The sequence below is a fragment of the Sus scrofa genome, chromosome 4 (genome assembly GCF_054392235.1).
Source record: "Sus scrofa isolate SSC_HxYL_T2T_F1_AM1 chromosome 4, Sscrofa_HxYL_maternal_Yorkshire_Landrace_v2.0, whole genome shotgun sequence".
In the NCBI taxonomy this organism is placed as follows: Eukaryota; Metazoa; Chordata; class Mammalia; order Artiodactyla; family Suidae; genus Sus; species Sus scrofa.
The window spans coordinates 32,686,610-32,692,609 of NC_139386.1; the positions used below are offsets into that span (position 1 = coordinate 32,686,610).

A 6,000-nucleotide genomic window follows, 5' to 3' on the forward strand; every position below is an offset into this window, starting at 1 on the left:
TTCCTGCTGGAACGTCTCTTCCTTTGGTCAACTGGAAATAGCCCTCTTGCGTACCATGCTACTAATCTTGCCACTTCTCTCGGTTTATTTTCCAGATCCCTTTCCTCCCAGCCCTGTAATGGGAGTAATTGCCAGGGATGACTTCTCTATTGCTTTCCAATATAAACATCCTCCTATGAGATCTTACTAATTCCTGTAGCTACAACAGCTTGACACCTACATGCTAGTAACACTCAAGTCCATGTCTCCACATCAGACGTCTCTCCTGTGGTCCAGAAATACCTATTTTACTGCCTAGATTATTCACAGACATCTCACAATCATCTCCAGTCTGTACTCTATATTTGCTCCTCTTCTGAACCTTCCCACTTTAGTAAATAGCTGACCCTCTATCCTGTCATTCAAGCCAAGAATCTTGGAATCAGTTTAAATTGCTCCTTGTCCTTTGCTCCAATGCACAACCAAGTCCTATTGATCCTATCTCTGCAAAATCATTTTTCCAATCCAATCTGTCCCCTTCTTGCCATCCGTGTGGCTACTGCCTTATTCAGTCCTTTAGAAAGATTATTCTAAGATTCTCTCCTGCCTCCGATCTAACACCCCTTTTATTCATCTTCCAGGTTATGATCAGAAGGTTTTGTCTCAAACGCAATTCCTCTAAGCCCTACTTCTTTATACTTTGGGATCTGCTCACCCACATTCCTTGGCTTCAAGCACCTTAGTCCTTGCTTATTCAGCACATTTGCTCACTTTTCAGGCACATTTCAAATATTTTCCATGGAGATTTTTTTTAACCCTCCCAAACTGAGGACTCATCCCTATGACCCTGTCACACTATGCTGACATGTGTCGTGCCACTCCAAATGCGTCACTGCACCTTCAAATAATTCTACAGGATTCTAAGTTTCCCTAACTCTCTTTTAGGTTCCTTGATGTCAGAACCAGAACTTATTCCCCTTTTTTTAGTCTCGGCACAAATACAATGTGCAGCATATACATAACAGTACCATAAGCTTGCTGAATAAGTGAATAGTCTTTACACTATTTCAGGAGATGAAAACTCTCACCAAAGACAGTCTTTCTTGTCTAAAAATGGCAATAATATAGCACATTAAAAATTCACTACATCAACACTCATCTCTACCTTAAAATCTGGTTCTCCCTTTAAACTACAATCCTAACAATAACGATAATAAAATATTAAACTTTCACTGAATAATATTTTCCAAGGCAGACAGAACGTGTGGGTTTTTAGGATTGCCTGGAGACTTTCTGGACAATGCAGTAAGGCCCTTCTGTAAACTACAGTCCCTCTTCTCATGCTCCACGTAGGAACAGTGTGCTTGCTGACTTCTGAGTGCTCCTTCCAGCTAGCTATACACCTGTGGGCCCTGAGCCAGCAAAATGCTGCTGCTGCATAAGAGTGCAGAGAGCAAAAAGCAGGGGCAACATTATTTTACATAGGCACTGTGTACCCAGGTCTGGAGTCAAGCTCACACTAGGATTCTACTGAAAATGTTAGCAGCACTCATGACCTCGCCTTACCTTTCTTTTCCTTCCTGAATCTAGTTTGACTACCTGAATCTGACCCACTTCTTCCTCTGACTTTTAGTTCATTCTTAGAGTTAATTCCAGGAGGACATGCACCACATCCTATAAGCAAAAGGAGGGGGGCAGCTAAGTAGAGGAGAATTCACTGGAATTTGGCAAGAATAAGAAAAACAGAGCCAGAAATGGGGGTCCTCAGTGGGAGAGATCAGAGAGCAAGATTTACAAGCAGTAACTTGCAGTGATCATTTTGCTGCATATGGAACCGTGAAATCACTATGCTGTGCACCAGGAGCACAGTGTTGTAGGCCAATTATACTTCAACAAATAAACTCATAGAAAAAGAGGTCAGACTTGTGGTTATGAAAGGCAGGGGGATAGGAAGAGGGGGAATCGGATGAAGGTGGTCAAAAGGTACAAACTTCCAATTACAGTATGAATAAGTACTAGGAATGTAATTAACACTGCTGTATGTTATATATAAAAGTTAAGAGAGTAAATCCTGAGTTCTCATTATAAGGAAATTTTTTTTCCTTTTCTTTTGTATCTGTATGAGATGTGGTGACCTTGTCACAATGTGTATGTTAGTCAAATCATTACGCTGTACACCTTCAACAATGCTGAATATCAATCATATCTTAATAAAATTGGAAGAAAAAAATAAGGAGCTGGTGGCAGACATGGTTCAGTCTCAGATATGGTGCCCTGAAATCAAAGATCTAAGTGGCGAATTCTCTGGGTAGCACTTCAGAAGTAGAGATAAGCAGAGCTTCCAGAACTGGCCTAACCCCCAAGAACAGGCAGGGTAGAGTCATCACAGGAACTGCAGTGTTGGACATCTAAGCCCTTGCTTACCTGGGTGAGCACCCTGAGGCTGCAAGATTACTGGTGAAAATCAAAGCCAAGGTTCATTAAACACCTTACCCAGCATCTGGCAGGTAGGATGTGTTTGCTATTCCTACTACTATTATTACCTCACACTTGACCCCACAAGATCATCAGCCACTTTTTTCCCCTGAGATTCATCTTAATTGGCTCAACATTTTACCACTTCAAGAAGCATTTCATACTCTTCAAACCATAAAACTTCCTTATATTCACTTTCCCTACACATTTTCTAAAGATGTTAAGACTACCGTCATGACTTTTTCCTAAGGAATTCCACTGTGACTCTCTGTGCAGAGAATTTTCTGGTGTACCTACCCAGCCTTTCTGCAATAAATTTAAATAATGTCACTGGAATTTTAAGATATGGTCCTCATTCTTTGGTGATTCCATTCAATTCTGTTTTCATGATAAGCCCCCTGAGCTCTGCATACACCTTCTCAGTGTCCTCAATGGGCCTCCCTCCTTCCACTTTGACTTTTAACTCTGAATTCCAACTCTGACCCTCCTCACACTCCAGAGTGGAGATATGATATCCTACCAGAGGCTTAATAAAGTTTTAAAATATTACTTCTTAAACTGCTAGCCATTCAGAATGGACCAATTCCAACCCTTTTCCTACTAACATGCTGACACAGTAGTAGTATGCTTTGTTTTCTATACACACAAAAAAAAACTCACATAAAATATATTTAATTAGCATACTGGATAAAACAAAGAGATGCATTTAAAGGACAGATAATAAATGATAAATAAGAAAGGATTAAAAATAAATGTCCTATCCCAAGAACCACATAAGCAAACGACAGCCTTTACAATTTTGTTATAATTACACAAGGACACCACATATACATTTCAAAGAAGCTTAGAAGAGATCCACAAGGGGAAACATTGTTCAGTTTTCTTATATTTGCATTTTTGAACTTCACATAATTGATTCTGCATAGAAATTAAAGAATTGGCACTGTTAAACACACATACAAACATGTCAAACATATTGTCATTCAATTAAAAAACTGGGTGAGCCTGGATAGCTCAGTCCATAGAGCATCAGATTTTGGGAGTTCCCGTTGTGGCACAAGGGAAGCAAATCCGACTAGTATCCATGAGGACTTGGGTTCAATCCCTGGCCTCGCTCAGTGGGTCAGGGATCCAGCGTTGCCATTAGCTGAGGTGCAGGTCGCATACATGGCTCAAATCCCACTCTGCTGTGGCTGTGGTGTAGGCTGGGAGCTGTAGCTCCCATTCAACCCCTACCCTGGGAACTTCCATATGCCTCAGGTGTGTCCCTAAAAAGCAAAAAAATAAAAATAAAAATAAAATAAAATTGGTAACGAAATCCTTCAGAGGAGTATCTGCATTAATATTTTACCAAACTGATGATCTCTTCTAAAAAAATTATTTACAGTATTTGGAGATTTTGAAAATTACAATCTGAACTCCTATAAGAGTATAAATTTCTTATTTTTTGTCTCAAATTTTGCTGTTGTTTCATGTGACAAGTGCATGAATGAGGGCGAAGTTTCTACCAGCCTGGACCATGTCTACTGGAAATAGCACATTACCCAGGTAACCAGGACTCAGATCAAGTGCCTAAACAATAATTCTTTTATTGCTAAAACATATGTCGATAGTAAATAGCCATACTCACTCCTAAAAAGAAAAGAGCTTGGAAGAATTTGGAGTTCAGAAATGGACTCCTTTAAATTATTACAAACCTGTAACTTTGTGTTAACAAACTTCATAGCATTATATTAATGAAAGCATGATTGCTGGCATTCCAAATGTTGAAAAAACTGACCAAGATTATTTGTCTGATGAACACAGAGAAAAGAGAACAAGAAAGATGTAGACTTAAAAGGTTATACTTATTTCACAGATTAAAAAATATCTTTGCAATTGCTAGTGACATTTGTTTCTAAAGAGCAATCCAATTTCTGATTTCTGCACGCCTGGTTGGACTGTCTTTTATTCCTGTTTCTCAACAGTCCACAGTTATCCTTCAAGGTATGAAATGGTTCTTCAGTGTTCTTTGGGGTTTTTTTTGTATTTTATTTTATTTTTTGTCTTTTTAGGGCTGCACTCGAGACATATGGAGGTTCCCAGGGTAGGGGTCCAACTGGGACGCCACAGTCACATGGGATCCGAGCCGTGTCTGAGACCTATACCACAGCTCATAGCAATGCCGGATCCTTAACCCGCTGAGCGAGGCCAGGGATCAAACCCACGTCCTCAAGGATGCTAGTCGGATTCGCTAACCACTGAGCCACGATGGGAACTTCGCTCCTTTAGTGTTCTTAATGGGTCTCCTCCACATTCTTCACTTGCATTCACTTCCCTTAAGTTTCACATAGAGTAAATGCTTAGAGTTCTCACTACACAGATAGTATAGCTCTCCTATCTTTCAAGAGCCATTTAGAACGCTATACTTTAAAACAAAAATTTTTTTCTACTACTCTTGTTAGAGTCATGAAATTTAAACCTATAAGACTCAGTTTTGCCACTTACCAGCTTCGTAAACATGAACGAATCACGGCTCTGAATCTCAAGTTTCTTCATCTGCAAAAGTGGAATCATAATGGCATCTCCCTTTCCTATACAACCCGGACCAGAAACTGGCTGTTTGATTTCGGCGCATTATTACCTCTCCGAGCTTCCATTTCCTCTTTTACAAAATAAGGGTAATAATACTACTTACCTCATCAAGCTGTTAAAGGTGTAAATGCAGGCTGGGACCTCCCGGACGGGAGAGGCCTGGTAAGCCATGCCCAAGTGCTGCAGCAGCTTCGCAGCCACAGCCTGTGCCGCCCAAGACGCACGTGGACCTGAAGGAGCCAGTCGCGGTGCATGCGCCTAGGGCCGGACACAAGAAATCTTCCGGAAGACAACTCGGCTCGTCTTCTGTGGAGCCCAAGCCAGTGTGAACCTCTCATGAGAAGAAGGCTGCGCCATCGTTGACTAGCTAGAGTCCCCAAAGACACCCCACAGATGCCGCGCGTGGGCTGATGCTGCCGGATCTCAAGACTAACTGACCAGGAACCTAGCCCTGGCCTCCAGCCGTGACCCGGCGGTCAGCTGACCTGGCGGACAGCCTCCGGAACCTGCAAGCCGCGCATGGGCGTCAGCCAAGGATGCATGAGCCAGCCCTGTGCAGCGCTGCGTGCGCACCTGCTGCGGCTGCGGGGTGGTGACCTGTATCTGAGCCCACTCGGGGACCCAGGAGACGTTAGGGAGATAGTGCTCTGCATCAGCTTTACCAGGTTCCCGGCCTGAGGGCCAGGACTGGACGGCGCCTCGTTGAGGAACTATGGGGAGAGGGGACGAGGGTGGACGGTCTAATTTGTATTTTGTGTTCTTGACAACAAAAGTGAATAAACCGTTTATATTTGGGTGGGAGTGGGGCGGGGAGGATTAAATTAGATAATGCATGCCAAATGTATGAAAGAGTTACATGGTAATTGTTTTTTAAAATGTCAGCTCTTGTTATTGTTAAAAAGATAAAAGGAATTAGCGTATGCTGCATGACACAGTTGAAAGAGGAACGGCTTTAGAGTTCAACAAACTTGG

At 42.1% G+C, this 6,000-nt stretch overlaps 1 long non-coding RNA gene across 1 annotated transcript in view; it reads right to left on the reverse strand.

Annotated features, from left to right (window-relative positions):
- Positions 1-5,260, reverse strand: part of LOC110260243 (uncharacterized) — a 585,810-nt gene extending 580,550 nt beyond the window's left edge. The window contains exon 1 of the long non-coding RNA XR_014843513.1: positions 5,132-5,260. This is a non-coding gene — a long non-coding RNA (uncharacterized LOC110260243). The remainder of the gene's footprint in view (positions 1-5,131) is intronic.
- Positions 5,261-6,000: the final 740 nt, after the last annotated feature.